Source organism: Chiloscyllium plagiosum, unplaced genomic scaffold (assembly GCF_037043375.1).
Source record: "Chiloscyllium plagiosum isolate Xiang-an unplaced genomic scaffold, Cpla_swu_hap1 HiC_scaffold_5, whole genome shotgun sequence".
In the NCBI taxonomy this organism is placed as follows: domain Eukaryota; kingdom Metazoa; phylum Chordata; class Chondrichthyes; order Orectolobiformes; family Hemiscylliidae; genus Chiloscyllium; species Chiloscyllium plagiosum.
Genome location: NW_028270143.1, coordinates 56191996 through 56211167, shown reverse-complemented (window position 1 = coordinate 56211167; position 19172 = coordinate 56191996). Strand labels below are relative to the sequence as shown.

The 19172-nt window shown below is 40.8% G+C and overlaps 1 protein-coding gene and 1 long non-coding RNA gene across 7 annotated transcripts in view; both read right to left on the bottom strand.

Moving 5' to 3' along the window:
* Positions 1-19172, bottom strand: part of LOC122549891 (poly(rC)-binding protein 3) — a 272566-nt gene that overhangs the window by 97740 nt on the left and 155654 nt on the right. The gene's annotated exons all lie outside the window — the stretch shown is intronic.
* Positions 7762-19172, bottom strand: part of LOC148149938 (uncharacterized) — a 43135-nt gene continuing 31724 nt past the window's right edge. Inside the window, exon 3 of the long non-coding RNA XR_015757195.1 lies at positions 7762-9682. This is a non-coding gene — a long non-coding RNA (uncharacterized LOC148149938). The remainder of the gene's footprint in view (positions 9683-19172) is intronic.

Sequence of the window (19172 nt, the reverse complement as noted above, 5' to 3'; positions counted from 1 at the left end):
ATACTTTGGGGAGATGTAGTATAACAGAAGCAACTATTCATAAGACCATAAGACATAGGAGCGGAAGTAAGGCCATTCGGCCCATTGAGTTCACTCCGCCATTCAATCATGGCAGATGGGCATTTCAACTCCACTTACCTGCATTCTCCTCGTAGCCCTTAATCCCTTGTGACATCAAGAATTTATCAATCTCTGCCTTGAAGACATTTAGCGTCCCAGCCTCAACTGCACTCTGCGGCAATGAATTCCAAAGATCCACCACTCTCTGGATGAAGAAATGTCTCCGCATTTCCGTTCTGAATTTACCCCCTCTAATTCTAAGGCTGTGTCCACGGGTCCTAGTCTCCTCGCCTAATGGAAACAATGGAGAGCGTCCACCCTCTCCAAGCCATGTATTATCTTGTAAGTTTCTATTAGATCTCCCCTTAATCTTCTAAACTCCAATGAATACAATCCCAGGATCCTCAGCCGTTCCTCATATGTTAGACCTACCATTCCAGGGATCATCCATGTGAATATCCGCTGGACACGCTCCAGTGCCAGTATATCCTTCCTGAGGTGTGGGGACCAAAACTGGACACAGTACTCCAAATGGGGCTTAACCAGAGCTTTATAAAGTCTCTGTAGCACAACGGTGCTTTTATATTCCAACCCTCTTGAGATAAATGACAAAATCAATAGTAATGAGATCACAAGCAGTGATATCAGAACACATGACGGTCACTATGTATAAGATGGGTCAGCAGGGACTTCTGCTTCTGGATTAGTGATGCTGGAAGAGCACAGCTGTTCAGGCAGCATCCGAGGAGCAGTAAAATCGACGTTTCGGGCAAAGGAATAAAGGCAGAGAACCTGAAGCATGGAGAGATAAGCTAGAGGAGGGTGGGGGTGGGGAGAAAGCAGCATAGAGTACAATAGGTGAGTGGGGGAGGGGATGAAGGTGATAGGTCAGGGAGGAGGGTGGAGTGGATAGGTGGAAAAGAAGATAGGCAGGTAGGACAAGTCATGGGGACAGTGCTGAGCTGGAAGTTTGGAACTAGGGTGAGGTGGGGGAAGGGGAAATGAGGAAACTGTTGAAATCCACATTGATGCCCTGCGGTTGAAGTGTTATGAGGTGGAAGATGAGGCATTCTTCCTCCAGGCGTCTAGTGGTGAGGGAGTGGCGGTGAAGACCCACCCCCCTACTCTATCCCTGTAACCCTTGGCCAATCTACTTAACCTGCACATCTTTGGACTGTGGGAGGAAACCAGACTATGGGGTCATACTACAGACATTCCAACAGTCAGCAGGAGGTGGAGGAACAGATACGTGGACAGATTATAAAAAAATTGTAAAAACAACAAGGTTGTTATGGTGGGTGATTTTATTTTCCCTACCTTGACTGGCACTCCCATAGTGCCCGGGGCTTGGATGGGGAGTGAATTCGTTAGGTGCATCCAGAAGGGTTCTTGAAGCAATATGTAAATAGTCCAACTAGGGAAGGGGCCATTCAGGACCTGGTATTGGGGAATGAGCCTGAACAGTTGTTTGAAGTTTCAGTGACAGAGCAATTCGGGAACAGTGACCATAATTCCATAAGTTTTAAGTTACTTAAGGATAAGAATAGTCCTCAGGTGAAAGTACTAAAGTGGGCAAAGGCTAGCAATGACAATATTAGGCAAGAACTGGGAAAGTAGAATGTAAAATGTAATTGTTTCCAGGAAAATCCATATCTATCATGTAGGAATCTTTTAAAGGCCAGCTGATTAGAGTTCAGGACTAGCATGTTCCTGTGCAAATGAAGGATAAGGACGACAAGACATGGGAACCTTAGATGATAAGAGAAATTGTGAGCTTAGTCAAAAAGAGAAAGGAGGCATATGTTAGGTTTAGGAAACTGAAGACAGACAGAATGCTCAGAGAATAAAAAGGAAGTAGGAAAGAACTTAAACAATGATTTAGGAGGGCTAAAAGGAGCCATGAACTGTCCTTTGAAAACAGAATTAAGAAACACTCACAGTGTTTTATATGTATTTAAGGAGCAACAGGGTAGCTAGGGAAAGAGCAGGTCCACTCAAAGACAAAGGAGGGAATTTGTGCGAAATTCAGAAGAAATGGGGGAGATCCTTAATAAGTATTTTGTATTGGTTTTCACAGAGAAGAAGGACATCTGGATAGTGAGTCTAGACAAGGTATGTTGATATTCTGGGGCATGTCAATGTTAAAAAGGAGAAGGTATTGGGTATTTTGAAAACGATTAAGGTAGCAAGTCCCCAGGACAGGATGGGATCTATCCCAGGATACTGGGGGAGGAGAGGAAGGAAAATGCTGGGGCTGAGGCGAGAACCCAAACAACTGAAGACAAGCCAATGTTGTTCCTTTGTTTAAGAAGGGCAACAGGGATAATCTGAGAAATTACAGGCCAGTGAGCCTTATGCCAGTGGTAGGGAAATTATTGTAAGAGATTGTTAGGAACAGGATTTATTCATGTTTGGAAAAATAATAATTATTAATGATAAGAATGGTTTTATGTGGAAGATATCATGTCTCACAAACTTCATTGAGTCTTTTGAGGAAGTGACAAAGATTGTAGAATCAAAGAATCCTGATAGTGTAAAAGCAGGCCATTCAGCACATCTATTCCAGACTGACCCTCTGAGCAGCATCCTATCCAGACCCACCCCCTACTCTATCCCTGTAACCTTGCATTCCCCATAGTTAATTCACATAGCCTGCACACCCTGGACACTATGGACAATTTAGCGTGGCCAATCCACCTAACCTGCACATCTTTGGACTGTGGGAAGAAACCCACGCGAACACAGGGAGAATGTGCAAACTCTACAAAGACAGTTGCCTGAGGATGGAAATTAACATGAGTCCCTGGCACTGTGAGGCAGCAATGCTAACCACTGAGTAACCATGTCGTCCTTTGGGTTGATGAGGACAGGGCAATGGATGGTGTTTACATGGACTTTAGCAAGATCTTTGACAAGGTCTTTCATTGCAGACTGATACAGAACATGAAGTCACATGGGATCTGCAGTGAGCTGGTAAGATGGATACAGAACTGGCTTGGTCATAGAAGACAGAAAGTAGGGGTGGAAGGGTATATTTCTGACTGGAGGTCTGTGACTAGTGTGTTCCATAAGGTTCAATGCTGGGACACCTGTTATTTGTTTTATATATATAAATGACATGAAGGAGAATGCATGTGGTCTGATTATCAAGTTTCCATATACAACAAAGATTAGGCAAGCTGCAGTCAGTGAGGAGGGTTGTCAGAGGATACAGCAGAATGTAGATAGACTGGAGATTTGGGCAGATAAATGTTAGATGAAATTTAATCAGCCAAATATGAATTGATACATTTGGAAGGTCCAATACAGGAGGGAAGTATACAGTAAATGGCAGAACTCTTAGAAGTATTAACAAACACAAAAATCTAGGCATACAGGTCCACAGTTCCCTGAAAGTGACAATACAAGTGGATAAGGTGGTCAAGAAGGCACTTGACATGCTTGCCTTCATTGGTTGGAGCAGAGAGTACAAAAACTTAAGTTGTATTGCAGCTGTATGGAACTTTACTTCGACCACATTTGGAATATTGTATACAGTTCTGGTCACCACACTATCAGAAGGATGTGAAGGCTTTGGAAAAGCTACAGAAAGGGTTTACAAGGACGTTGTATGTTATGCAGGGTATTAGCTATGAGGAGAGATTGCACAAACTTTGTTTTCACTTGAGTGTTGGAGGCTGAGGGATGACCTGATAGAAGTTTACAAAAGTACATCCTTAGGCGATTGTCTGTGTGGAATTCACACATTCTCCCCATGTTTGCATGGGTTTCCTCCAGGTTCTCTGGTTTCCTCCCACAGTCCAAAGATGTGCAGGTTAAGTGGATTGGCCAAGGGTTACAGGGATAGAGTAGGGGGGTGGGTCTAGGTGGGATGCTTTTCAAAGGATCCATGGACTTCATAGGCCCAATAGCTGCTTCCACACTGTAAGGATTCTATGAATTTTCTATGATGCAAGAGGCATAGAAAGGAGAAAGCGAGGACTGCAGATACTGGAGAGTCAGAGTCGAAAAGTGTGGTGCTGGAAAAGCACAGCAAGTCAGGCAGCATCCAAAGAGCAGGAGAGTTTATGTTTTCAGCATAAGCCCTTCATCAGGAATGTGAAGGGGGAAGGGAGCTGAGAGATAAATAGGAGGGAGGTGTAGGGCTGGGGGCAAGAAGGTGGGATGGCGATAGGTGGATGTAGGTCAGAGGTGATTGTGACAGGTTGGTGGGGAAGGTGGAGCAGATAGGTGGGAAGGAAGATGGACACGTAGGTCAGGTCAAGAGGGCAGTGCCGAGTTGGAGGGTTGGATCTGGACTGAGGTGGGGGATGGGGAGATTTGGAAACTGGTGAAGTAAAAATGTTGATGTCGTGTGGTTATGAAGCAGAAGATGAGGTGTACTTCTTCCACTCAGCGGGTAAATGGCCAGAATGAAAAGTCATAGTCTTGTTCCCAGGATAGAAATATTAATTACTAACACTTAAGGTAAAAGGGAGAAAATTTAAAGGAGATGTGAGAGGCAGCTTTTTTCACACAGAAGATGGTAAGTGTCTGGAATGTGCTGTCATAGGAGGTGGTAGATGCAAATACAACAGCAATGTTTAAGAGGCATCTTGACAGATATACCTCTTAAACACAGATATTGTATCTGCTTTTACCAGTTCCTCTGTGGAGAGGCAGAAGGTCTTAGTTTAGAAAAGTTGAAACTTTATTGCTGGAACAGCACAGCAGGTCAGGCAGCATCCAGGGAACAGGAGATTCGACGTTTCGGGCACAGGCCCTTCTTCAGGAATTCTGAAGAAGGGCCTGTGCCCGAAACGTCGAATCTCCTGTTCCCTGGATGCTGCCTGACCTGCTGTGCTGTTCCAGCAATAAAGTTTCAACTTTGATCTCCAGCATCTGCAGACCTCACTTTCTCCTCTTAGTTTAGAAAAGCATCATGAACAGTGGGAGTTTGGTGGGCCAAAGGGCCTCTTTCTGAGTAGTACTATTTTTGTAGCTTGTTCTTTAAATCAGATACTCAGCCTTTTCAATCTTACCTGATGATTCTAATTAATACTAGAATATAAAGATATTAATTGGACAAACTGAAAAACAGATTTCAAAATGAGTTAGGCTACTTTTGCCCTAGATGTCTACAAGGTTACACATATCTAGAATTTGGTTATGTGCATTCACAAAAGTGCTGTAGGGAAGAGTTGAATACAGCAGCCTTTAGTTTCACAATCAGCCTTCAGCAGCTGTTTATAAGACAACCAAGTCAGGGAGGAACAGCTGAGTCACTTCAGTTTCTAATAACTCCTCCAACATCTCAGGAACAGATCAAGTAGCGTTGATACAATGTCACAGCAGAGGCTTTACAATCACCCTAGCAGGAAAATCGACGTTTCAGGCAAAAGCCCTTCATCAGGAAGTGCTTTTGCCCGAAACGTCGATTTTCCTGCTCCTCGGATGCTGCATGAACTGCTGTGCTTTTCCAGCACCACTCTAATCTAGAATCTGGTTTCCAGCATCTGCAGTCCTTGTTTTTACCTATACAATCTCCCCTCAAGGTGGGAAAGCCACATGCTGAATTTTGCAAGTTCCTTCACCTTCAAACCCCTAAGTGGGCTGGAATGAGACAGGGTAATCCCCCTCACTAATTTAAACCAGCAACACAGAAAAGATTTACCCTGTGCGGTAATCTGTGAAACTTCGAGACGCAAAGAACTATCCCAAAAGTCATTATTTAAAGTAAAAATTAACAACTTTATTTGTCTAACAGAGAATAATTAACTAACAACTATTTACAACTCATTTATCTTCCCTCCTACAATACTGCTCCAATAAAACCCCCAATTTTACAGAAAAATTTCAATTTCAATTTCAAAACCAGCCAACTGTAGAATTGTCTCTTCATATCTTCCTCTGTCTTCTTTTCTTCTTCTTAGGGATTTCTGTTTCACAGGTCATTGATAGATAAATGTACCTTTAAGAGAGCTATTCTCTGGGCAGTCTGCATATGTTGGTGGCTTGGCAGTTTTCCTCCAACTGTTCAATTTTTCCTGATCTTATACCCCAAAGCATCGGATCGTTTCATTCGTTTTAATATTGTCAAAATACTAAATTCAAACTTGATTGGATTTAGTATGTTGGGGCATAATTTAAACAGATTGGCCGAATTTGAATTTTTTTTATCTCATAGCAACCCAGGTACTGCTATCTGCTGAACCATATGTTACATTGTAACTTCTCCAGCACTCTGTGTGCTTGCTAAGTCCTTCAATTCTCTTAAAGGTACAGTACCCCTTACACCTTCATAACAATGTGGGTATAAAGTGAAGCCCTTGGAGATGCAAAAAACATTCACAGTTTCCCTTTGCACTTTTCTGGATGAATAACTTTCCATTAAGTTTGAAAATAATGTAGTTCAATTTAAAACGAATGCATTAAATCTAAAATAATGTATACAATAAAGTTGGCAGTGATGATTTGGCAAAATACAATAAAAAAATACAATGGCATATATCAAATACTAATTGCTATTTAAAAACTTAAATTCTGTATTAATATAAACAAACACATATTTCCTTAAGGTAAAAAAGTTCAACGGTGAAAATGAGTCATCTGTTGCTAACAAAAGAAAGTCAAAATTTCATTAGAAGAATGGAGAATGTTTGTAACAGGTTTGCCAGAAAAGTAGGATTGGGACCATTTCAGAATTAAAAAAGGAGAATGAAAAAATACTGATAAAGAAAGGGGGAATAGAATATTAATGCATTTGAGACTGGAATAGCAAATCCTTTCAAGGAGTTAGATGTAGTTCTTATGACAAAAGAAGATATCATCTATATGGACTTCAGTAAGGCGTTCGACAAGGTTCCCCATGGGAGACTGATTAGCAAGGTTAGATATCACGGAATACAGGGAGAACTAGCCATTTGGATACAGAACTGGCTCAAAGGTAGAAGACAGAGGCTGGTGGTGTTTTTCAGACTGGAGGCCTGTGACCAGTGGAGTGCCAGAAGGATCGGTGCTGGGTCTTCTACTTTTTGTCATTTATATAAATGATTTGGATGCAAGCATAAGAGGTATAGCTAGTAAGTTTGCAGATGACACCAAAATTTGAGGTGTAGTGGACAGCGAAGAGGGTTACCTCGGATTAAATTGGGATCTTGATCGGATGAGCCAATGGGCTGAGAAGTGACAGACGGAGTTTCATTCAGATAAATGCAAGGTGCTGCATTTTGGGAAAGCAAATCTTAGCAGGACTTATACACTTAATAGTAAGGTCCTAGGGAGTGTTGCTGAACAAAGACACCTTGAAGTGCAGGCTCATAGCTCCTTGAAAGTGGAGTTGCAGGTAGATAGGATAGTGAAGAAGGCGTTTGATATGCTTTCTTTTATTGGTCAGAGTATTGAGTACAGGAGTTGGGAGGTCATGTTGTGGCTGTATATGACATTGGTTAGGTCACTGTTGGAATATTGTGTGCAATTCTGGTCTCATTCCTATCGGAAAGATGTTGTGAAACTTGAAAGGGTTCAGAAAAGATTTACAAGGATGTTGCCAGGGTTGGAGGATTTGAGCTATAGGGAGAGGCTGAACAGGCTGGGGCTGTTTTCCCTGGAGCGTCAGAGGCTGAGGGGTGACCTTATAGAGGGTTACAAAATTATGAGGGGCATGGATAGGGTAAATAGGCAAAGTCGTTTCCCTGGGGTCGTGGAGTCCAGAACTAGAGGGCATAGGTTTAGGGTGAGAGGGGAAAGATATAAAAGAGACCTAAGGGGCAACTTTTTCACACAGAGGGTCGTTCGGGTATGGAATGAGCTGCCAGAGGAAGTGGTGGAAGCTGGTTCAATTGCAACATTTTAGAGGCATTTGGATGGGTATATGAATAGGAAGGGTTTGGAAGGATATGGGACGGGTGCTGGCAAGTGGGATTAGATTGGGTTGGGGATATCTGGTCGGCATGGGCGAGTTGGACCGAAGGGTCTGTTTCCGTGCTGTATATCTCTATGACTCTATAAATGGGTAGAAAGCAGGATGAGGGTACCGATTTGGATGATCAGCCATGATCATAACTATTGGCATGACAAGCTCGAAGAATATGGAAGTTTGTATAAATCATTTTGCAACATTATAGGCATGGAAGGCACATCAGATGTGCTCAGGATATTACATCTCTTAACAATAGATCGATGTCATTAGAGCCTGATAAAACAACTTGAAATGCAGGAGGGCTACATCTGAGTCCATCTACTGTCAGAACAACTGTTGGTGAACCAACTTTTTGAAATGTAGAAGGAAAGTGGACTAACAGGAACAATTGCTTCACCTGAAGGGCATACTTTGGACCAAATAGTTACATGACAGCAAAATAATCTGCCAAAAGGCAGCCACCAACTGCTTTATAAAAGCTAAGAAAAATATATTTTCATTATTGTTCACAATTTATTTAGCTATTGAGGCATTTTTACACTGAAATACAACTTTGTGGCAGGACCTAACAAAAGCGTGTGGTGGCAGCAACAACAGCATTTCCAATCCTAAGTCTAATAACAGGACATGACCATCCAAAAATCTACAAGCAACTACAGCCACAGAATGTAAGCTCAGATGAACATAACATGGCTGAGTATTTGATCTTGCCATAGATATCATCAAAAATCCTGCAAATAGTAGCAGCATGATTCCAAAATTTCCTTCCCAGAATTGGAAGCCAGCAATCCTCCTTACTGAGTTAAATTTGTTTAGGTAATGGATAGCACTATGTTTCCTGAACGTGGCTATGTCTAGCCACATAAACAAGCCATCACATGATAATAGCCTTAAGAAATGAAGGTTTCCACAGACTGAACACATCATGACTGTCAAAAGACAACTTCATGGACTCAGAAACAAATAGAGCTCATCTTTCAGTGTGAAACCTAAGTTAAGCTTGTTTTTCACATATACCATCTTAAATTTTAACTTTCAAATAGCAACCAAAGGAGATGATGGATCAGTTTGTGAGCCATTGCAGAGATAAGGGGCATAATTGTGACTTTTCAGAGGCAGAATTAGCTGACAGAATCATCAAACTCATGGTAACTTCTACTAAAGAACATCAAAAGGAACTTTCGAATCAACCCAAAGGTTACAGTTTTGAACTATTCATAAAAAGTAATGCAAGTATGAAACAGTCCTAATGGGAAGAAAGAGTTTACAGGCTCTGTGCTGTATGTTTGCCATTTTTATGGTAACCTATTCAAACAAATCCAATAAGACATGTAGATAATGCAGTCTCATACATGCACCCAGAATTTGACCATCTTTCAATGACATATGGAAGGCAGCTGGCATGAGAGAACACTAGAAGAGCCAGTGCAAGAAACCAAAGCCAAAACAGATGGCTCAACACCATGACAAGACACAGTTGGACACAAGGCAGGTACAGCATTCCAGAAAACAAAGGGAGCATACTAAATATGACAAACTGTAAATCCAAACATGACCAGATGGACTGTTAGATTGAATGATAAGGACGATCAGACTATTAACAAACACAATGAGCAGACATTTCAAACAGTCATCATCATCGATCGTATTGACACTGTGGTATCCTCCAACGCCTTTGTCACTGTTCACGTTGTATGCTGACACAAGTTTGGGAAACATAGACTGTGGACAAAAATCAATATAGGTTCAAGCATTGTGCACACTGAAAAGCATATTACGGCAGAATTGGAAAGTGATGGATCAACCAACCACTGTCATGTACATAGATTTCAATAGATCAAAGATTCATCCCTAGGATCCATCATATTCAAATGTATCTATAACAGCTGACAATGGTCATTCCAGTTGATCTACATTGTGAACACCACAGGTGCAGCGATTCCATGTATGCATTGGTTATCACTTATAACATTGCTAAGACAATGGCAAAGACAACAGATCAGAACCTTATCATTTCCACTGCTAATTAAACATTGTTATACTTGAATAGATTCAAAAGGAATAAATATTTCAAAGTGATATAGCATTGCATATACATGCAGATACTATTCCTTTTATTGATCCTTCATGTAAACGTAGATTCATATTCAGTGGAAGCTGAAAGTGAAACTTGAAAACATAGCAAGAGAAAGCATAATCGAAGTTTCAGGACCGCAACAATTAGTATAGCTCCATCTTATACATCATCAAAAATTATCCTCCTATATGTGTTTTTTTGGACACCAAAGATGGAATCTTATAAGGCTCTGAAATGAACAGATCATGGCAAGATTTACGACAGAATCATGTGAGAAATATGTTGCTCCTTGTATGCATCAGTCAAGTGCCACGGTGAGTTTCTCACTAAATAGTAGCAAGCTGCAAACTGACCTGCTGCGCTTTTCCAGCAACATATTTTCAGCTAAGAGGGACTATGGCTTGTTAACTGAGTTATTAATGGCTTAGTAATTTTCAGCTTCCTATCTTACTAAACGTATCACACAAGCTAGATGTCTAGAATTCTCAACATAGAAATCAGAGGGGGAAGCTGGTGACTTCAACTCACAGCTTGCTCCAAAGGAATTCCATGTTGGACACTCAGCATTTACATTTCAGGCTACACTCCATAGCACCAATCACATGCATCCCACATCCACAGACGTTGGCATTCGACATGTACCACCCTCATGGCACATTTCTGATCCACTTACAGGATGCTTCTGTACTTTAATGCTGCATCTCAGACTGTACCAACAACTGTCAGTGTAAGGCTGCTATGTACTCAGGGACATGCACCAAGTTTATGGATTGGACCAGGTTGCATCTCCAGCCAGTTCCCTTGCTCTCATATAGCCCAGTCACCCTGAGCCTGCCTGGATGCTCACAGCATTATCTTGCCTTGCCCTTCTGTGCATGAACCGTTCAGCCAAAGATACCAGGCTCACAGTACTGTTGTCTTGCTGTGCTGGGATGCTTGTCATTAATGTCAGCAGTCATTAGTCACAGCTTCATAGCTTCATCTGCTAACCAAAGAAGATTTAAGGCTATAAAAGCAGCTCCACTCAATGAAGAATACTGATGTTTAATAACGACATCTAAGTTCTCTGTAATATCACTTCCATTAAAACAAAATATAATATACATCTGCCCTTTCTTTCCAATTCTAGAATTGCCTTCAACCCAAGGTTGTGTGGACGACAGTCTATGGTATTTCAGTCTCATTATGGTAAAAACAATGACTGCAGATGCTGGAAACCAGATTCTGGATTAGTGGTGCTGGAAAAGCACAGCAGTTCAGGCAGCATCCGAGGAGCAATAAAATTGACGTTTCAGGCAAAAGCCCTTCATCAGGAATACTGCTGTGCTTTTCCAGCACCACTAATCCAGAGTCTCATTATGGTGAAGTGTCTAAGAAGTTTGATATGTTTGCTCTATAGGGTTCTGGTTTGCACTCAATAATTTGTTGATTTTAGGTGGTTCGAATCACCCCAGATCCCTGGTTCTAGACACTGGATTGTTTAGGGAATGTGAAATGAAGAAAACAGTAAGCAGGGATTTCAGGGCAAAAGAATCCCTGCATTTATTTGAGTATGAAAAGGTAAGTATAATACAAGAAATACAGGTTCAAAGCATTAAACAGTGAAATTAACACTATGAATTATACATAGGACAATAGTTAAATACACTATTAAATTTAACACAAATTAAATACTATTAGAAACTAAACGGCAGTTGTAATCACAGAAATTTTAATCAGGCTTCCTACCCTTGGGGGTCCCAGGCACTGTCTCCACCCACTTTTCCCTCCCTGCTAGCTAGGTTGGAAACTTTGGGGTCTCGGGAGTTTAAGCTCACCACTGAGGAACACATGATTTTGAGGTACAGCTAGCTATTTCCACTTGCCGTACTCCCTCCCTGGATGAAGACTTAAGACTGCATAGGCCTTTAGTCTGGGTTGAGTCTGCTCATGTGGTAGGATGCATATTGAATCTGTTGGGTAAGTACTTGGTTTTCCTTACTTCCTGGTGGCTTAGCGGGCTTTTTTTTACCTCAGGAAATGTCTGAGGCCTTGTGGTGTCAGTTGAGTTAGTGGTTTTCAGAATTTGTTTATTCAGAGGTTCGCTGGTCATGGTTAGTTGCCATTGGTTCCTCTGGTTCAGAACAGGCCTGTGTCAAAAGCTCTCGGAATTGCTGTTAGGTTTCCTCATCTGGAGACAGCTCTTGAAAATAGCTGCTGGAATTAGCTGTTGGCTCCATGGAATGTTTCTGGAGCTAGCTTTTTGGCATGCTTCTTGGGATCACTGCATTTGGAACACTATCGGGGTAAGCTTTCTCAGGGATAGCTGCCTAGAAATCATCTGGGGATAGCTTTGTGGATCAGTTTCACGTGAGATTGAGGCCTGCAACTATATTGATTGTGGGCCTGTTACCTTCATGCCAAATCTGTGTTTGCCATTGCATTTGTGGTGTTCCTTTTGAAATCAATGGGTTTCTTCAATAGTTACAAGCATGTGTGAATGATTTTCGATTGAAGTTGAATGTCCAGTATCTCTGTGAATGTATTTCATTTGAAGTTGAAAATTTGGTACCTCTGTAAGCCCCACACTGTCTGTGCTGGGTAACCCCAGGTGTGAAAGATAGTTTCTGTGAAAGGTGCCTGTTTGGACGGGGGTGGACAAAGTTTAAAGTCACACAACATTAGGTTATAGTCCAAGAGGTTTAGTTTGAAGTACAAGCTTTCAGAGCGCTGCTCGTTCATCAGATAGCTAGTGGAATAGGATCATAGGACACAGAATTTATACCCAAAGATCATAGTGTCATACACTGATGCGATATATTGAACAAAACTAGATTGCAACCTACATTTGTTCAATATATCTCATCAGTGTATGATACTATGATCGGTTGCTATAAATTGTGTCCCATGATCCTATTCCACTGGCCACCTGATGAAGGAGCAGTACTTCAAAAGCTTGTACTTCCAAAAAAACCTGTTGGACTATACCTTGATGTCACTTGATTTTTAACTCAATCTAGAGTGTTAAATTTGATTGATTGTTCTCTTAGAGTGGAGGTGTAAATTGGAATTCCAGCCTGAACATAATCCCAGGCAGAAACAATCCTAGCTCTGTGTTTGTTTGTTGCAGCCTGAGGTCAGGATTTTGTCCAGTGTTTTAGACATTAGAAAAGTCTAGGGTTTTGTCCAGTATTTTAGATGATAGGATTTTTGCTCAATCCCACAACTCCTACATCCAATTCCCATTTTATTATATTTATTGTCATCTCTGCATATCAGAATTTGTCTTGTAGATTTTTACTGTCAGGAGAATTTAAACCTTGTTGCACATCTGTAGGAGTTCAGCTTGCCCCTCTGTGCCCCCTATTGCTGGGATGCATGCAGGCTGCTATGGGGTATGTTTACATTTACGCTGATGCAGAAGTGCCCCGAGCTCTCTCTTTGCCCCCCTGTAAAACTTGCTAGGTTGGGAACTTGTCAGTAAAATTCTGTCATGGTAACCACTGTGGTCTGTTTTGTGGTCTATTTTTTTTTTTCTGAACCTTTGGCCATTGCTGGAATTACTGAGTCCCCATTTCTTCTCCATTTCTGTGAGTTTTGGTATTCTGTGGTCAAGTAACTTGCCACAAATTCTATTGAGAGTCTTCTCTATTTTTTCAGGCACAGGCTTTATGAGTTATTTATGTCACATATAACTAGAAAGATGCAGTGAAAAATGTTTTGTTGCCATAATTGGTGTATTTTAAGTTACAAAATGGATAAAAAGGAATTACATAAATAGAGCCCATCTTCTGTACAAAAGGGTCTTCAATACAGCTTCAAGGCTTCTGTGAGATCTCTTTAAGGCGTTCTGCATCTCAAGCAGTCCCGGTCCAGATAGAATGGTGACAACTATGCTTCAGCCACATTGCAGCTAGGAGTCCTTGCACTAGGTACCACCACCACTGCAGCTGATACCCCGCCCTGGTTTCCCCATGATGTCAGAAGTGGATGAAAAAAAAAGAAAGAAAAAGACAAGAAAGGAGAGAGAAAGAGGATGCAGCTGGCCTGGAGCGGATGGGCTCAGGATGCCGTACGAGATGAGACTCAAAATCTATTGTTCACTGGCCTCTACTTCAGGTGTTTCATCCACCTCTGGATTCTAATCACAGAATGGCCATGTAGAAGAACATAGAAGAATACAGCGCAGTACAGGCCCTTGGGCCCTCGATGTTGCGCCGATCCAAGCCCACCTAAACTACACTAACCCACTATCCTCCATATACCTATCCAATGCCCTCTTAAATGCCCATAAAGAGGGAGAGTCCACCACTGTTACTGGCAGGGCATTCCATGAACTAACGACTCGCTGAGTGAAGAACCTACCCCTAACATCAGTCCTATATCTACCCCCCCTTAATTTAAAGCTATGCCCCCTTGTAATACCCGACTCAATACGCGGGAAAAGGTTCATACTGTCGACCCTATCTAACCCCCTAATCATCTTGTACACCTCAATCAAGTCACCCCTAAACCTTCTTTTCTCTAGTGAAAACAGCCCCAAGTGCCTCAGTCTTTCCTCATACGATTTTCCTTCCATACCAGGCAACATCCTGGTGAACCTCCTCTGCACCCGTTCCAATGCCTCCACATCCTTCCTATAGTATGGCGACCAAAACTGCACACAATATTCCAGATGCGGCCGTACCAGAGTCTTATACAACTGCATCATGACCTCAGGACTCCGGAACTCAATTCCTCTACCAATAAAAGCCAGTACGCCATATGCCTTCCTCACCGCACTATTTACCTGGGTGGCAACTTTCAGAGATCTGTGTACATGGACACCAAGATCCCTCTGCTCATCCACACTACCAAGTATCCGACCATTAGCCCAGTACCCCATCTTTTTGTTATTCTTCCCAAAGTGAATCACCTCGCACTTAGCTACATTGAATTCCATCTGCCACCTTTCTGCCCAGCTCTGCAGCTTCTCTATATCCTGCTGTAACCTGCCACATGCTTCCTCACTGTCAACAACTCCTCCGACTTTCGTGTCATCCGCAAACTTGCTCACCCAACCTTCTAACCCCTCTTCCAGGTCATTTATAAAAATGACAAACAGCAATGGTCCCAAAACAGATCCTTGCGGAACACCGCTAGTGACGGCACTCCATGAAGAAACTTTGCCATCAACTACTACCCTCTGTCTTCTTCCATCCAGCCAATTCCTAATCCAAACCTCCAACTCACCCTCAATGCCATATCTCCGTATTTTCTGCAGTAGCCTACCATGGGGAACCTTATCGAACGCCTTACTAAAATCCATATATACCACATCTACCGCTTTCCCCTCATCAACCTCCTTCGTCACCTTTTCAAAGAATTCAATAAGGTTTGTGAGGCACGACTTGCCCTTCACAAAACCATGCTGACTATCCTTGATCACATTATTCCTATCTAGATGTGCATAAATCCTATCCCTTACAATTCTCTCTAAGAATTGTAAGGGATAGGATGTGTTTTCTTTTTCTCTCTTATACTGGCATGTCATTGAGCTTTCTTTATATTCTTACTGCCACTCACCTCAGGTTCCATGGGTCTGATCAGCATTGTCACTACGTAGAAATGTGTGATCTATATTCTTGTAAGTGAAGACCAAGCTTTGTTGAACATAACTACATATAGCTGCTGGTCGGAGAGATCCTTATCTGGAACATCATTGACCCATGCTCCAGTTCCATGAGGTCTAATATCACAATTGCATAGCTTCTTTCACACATGGTCAGTTTCTTACTGCAAAAGCATATTTCTTCTTCCTCTACATGCAGTGGGAAACATCCATTTACCATCTTTCCTGTCAAATCCCTTCAGGATCTTTTAAATTCAATTCAATGCAGATAAAAGCCATTCAGCCCATTGAGTCTGTACCAACCCTCCAAAGAGCATCCCACCTAGTCCTACATTAATCCACCTACCCTGTACATCCCACTACGGGAATATTTTAGCATGGCCAATTTACCTGACACCACACCTTTGGACTGAGGGAGGAAACCGGAGTGCCCAGAGGAAATTTATGCAGATACTGAGAGAACAGGAAAACTCCACATAGACAGTCACCCAAAGGTGGAACTGAACCTGGATCCGTGAGGCAACAGTGCTAGGCACGAAGCCGCCCAAGATCATTTCATTAAGATAATCTCTCATGTACTCAAATTCTAATGAATATAGACCCAACCTCTTCAATCTTTCTTTAAGAATTAATCCCATTCATCCAGGAATCAGTTGAGTGAACATTCACTGATCTGCTTCCAATGCAATTATGTTAGTTCTTAACTAAAGAGACCAAAGCTGTACACAGTACTCTAAGATGTGATGTCACTAGTGCCCTGCATAAGTGAAACATAATTTCACTACTTTTATATTCCATTGCTTGAAATATACAATATCTCAGTTAAATTCCTATTCACTTGCTGTCCTGCATTCTCACCTTTTTCATGTATTTGTGCACCAGTATATCCAGATGCCCCTGTATCACTGAGTTCTTGAAATCTCTCTCATTTAAATAGTGCACTGTTATTCTATTCTTGCTGCTAAGTGGACAAGTTGTCATTTTCCCACATTATATTCTATCTGCCACTCACTTAACCTATATAAATTCTTTTGTGATCTTCTCTTAACAACTTATTCATGTCACTGATTAAAGGATCACCAATACTCCAATTTCATAACACAGCAGAGGCTAAATATGCCTTGTAAGTGAAAACAATTTGTGAAAATATTGTGTAAGATGCATGCTCAAAGTGTCTATCAACAACCCAAGACAACTATTCAACTATTGAATAGGAAAGGTTACTTTTGGTTGTCAGAATCTAACGTCTTCATATGTACCAATTTAAAAAATATATTTATAATAGAAACAGAACAGAAGTTGCTCAAGATGATTTTTCAAAACCATTAACTTATAAACCATTCAGACTACAACCCTTACCTGTAAAAATGCTTTTAAAGTATGATTATTTAATGCTTTTCTCTTTACAATTATCATGGTTTGGTTTTAAAGAACTTGAATTTTAGCTCCTTAAAGGTTCTAAATTTATGAACATAATTAAGGTAAACTTGTTTTAATGATCAATTAATCTGGACATGTGGTCAATTTTGCAAACAGGTTTGGTTCTAATGTAATGTACTGAGAAAACCAGTGCACTCTTGAGCAAGTAATATAACAAAACAGAGGTAAATTAATTGTACTAATGCAATGTGTCATTAATTTCCAGGACAGTTTTTAATTTTTCTCTCTTCTGTATTGTTACTACACAGGGGTTATCAAAAGAAGAGAGGTGATTATGAGGAAAATCATTATTATTTTGGGATAGGAAGCTCAATTTGTAGTATGCTTAATCTTGCATACAAAAATACTGACAATGTAAAAATGCAACAAAATGTGTTAAATAGAAAATATAACAAAGTAAAATTATTATATTTGTATTGTCTCCCCAGTAGTTAATGGAAATGTTGCATGCCAAGGATTTTTCATGCCCCTTGGGAATAAATATTTACATATTACATGACTTTCTCAAATTTGTTAGTGAGAGTCAGAATTGTAGGAAGATGTGTTCATTGATCCCTCATGATTTGCATCAATTCAATTGAATGCTGATGGTTTCAGGCAGTGGAAATACCAATTCAGAAGCATTACAGCTATAATACTAACCTTTAAAGATCCTGTCCACTGCTTTGTAGAGTTTACAAAGCAGTTTTGAATAACAAATGTTACATGATGAAATAGATATTGAGAATATTATTATCTATTCATGTCTTTGGATCCATGGGAGTATTCTTGCCTCAAATCAAAAGGTCATGTTAGAATCATAGTATTTTGCAGTGAAGAAGGTGGCCATTTGTTAAGTTATGGGCAAAAGTGGATACTGCAGATTCTGAGATTAGAGTCAAGATTAGAGTAGTGCTGGAAAAGCCTACTTCAGGAATGATGAAGGGCTTTTGCCCAAAACATCGAATTTCCTGCTCCTCAGATGCTGCCTGACCTGCTGTGCTTTTCCAGCACTACTCTAATCTACTTGCTAAGTTATGCCCATTCTGATACATTGGTTCAATTTGTCCCAAATTCCATTTTTTTTTCTATAACCCAGCAAATCAATCCTCTTCAACACCAATCCAGAAGTAGGAACAGATACTCTGAACTGACACTTTAATGTAGCACTGAGGAAGTGCCATTGTGCTACAATTAAAGCAAAATGTTACGTATGCTAGAAATCAGAAATAAAAACAGAAAGTGCTGGACTCCATGAATTCTGAAGAAGAGTCATATTGGACTCTAAACCTTAACTCTGTTTCTCTTTCTCCATAGATGCTGTCAGACTCACTGAGGTTCTTTCTAGTAATACATGTTGTGTTATGTCTCACAGTTATTATGTCAGTTTACCTGTAAGAGACATGTTTATGATATCATTTGATCATAGGAAGATATAAAGATCTCAGAGTCCATCGTAACTTGAGCCAGTTCAACATGACCATTGATGAAAGCAATCTGTTCTTTGTAACCAAAGATCCTAATACTAACCCAAACACTTCTGTAAATTTGAATAGTTGTAACAAATCTTCCGTGTGATTCTTCAACACCACATTACTGATGTCTAACTCTTACATTACAGGAGATAACATAAGCATTCTCACATAAGGTACAAGTATCTGTTGGAGCAAAATGCACACCAATACAAATGCCATCTTAAAGATGTGATATTAAACTATCAGACATAAAAGAACAGCGAGGGATTTATCCCAGTGTTCTGACCAATAATATCAATAAAACTATAAATCAGTTCATTCATTTCACTCATGTTTGTGGGACTATTTTGGAAACTTTGCAGAATCTCCACAACGCTAGGAAAATTGAGCCTCACTCAATCTTTCCGTGTGTCTCGTCCCTTTTTTTTTGTTTGTCTTTTAATTCTAAACTAAAGCTTACACAAAGATGAGGAGGTTTTTTTTCACAGACAGTATCAATCAGTGGAATTCTTTACCATTGAGGACTGTAGAGGCTGGGATGTTAAGTATATTCAAGGCTGAAATAGACAGAGTTTTAGTCAGTAAGAAAATCAAGGATATCTTAGTAAAGACTACCAGATCATCATGATCTTGTTGAAATTGGAGCAGAAT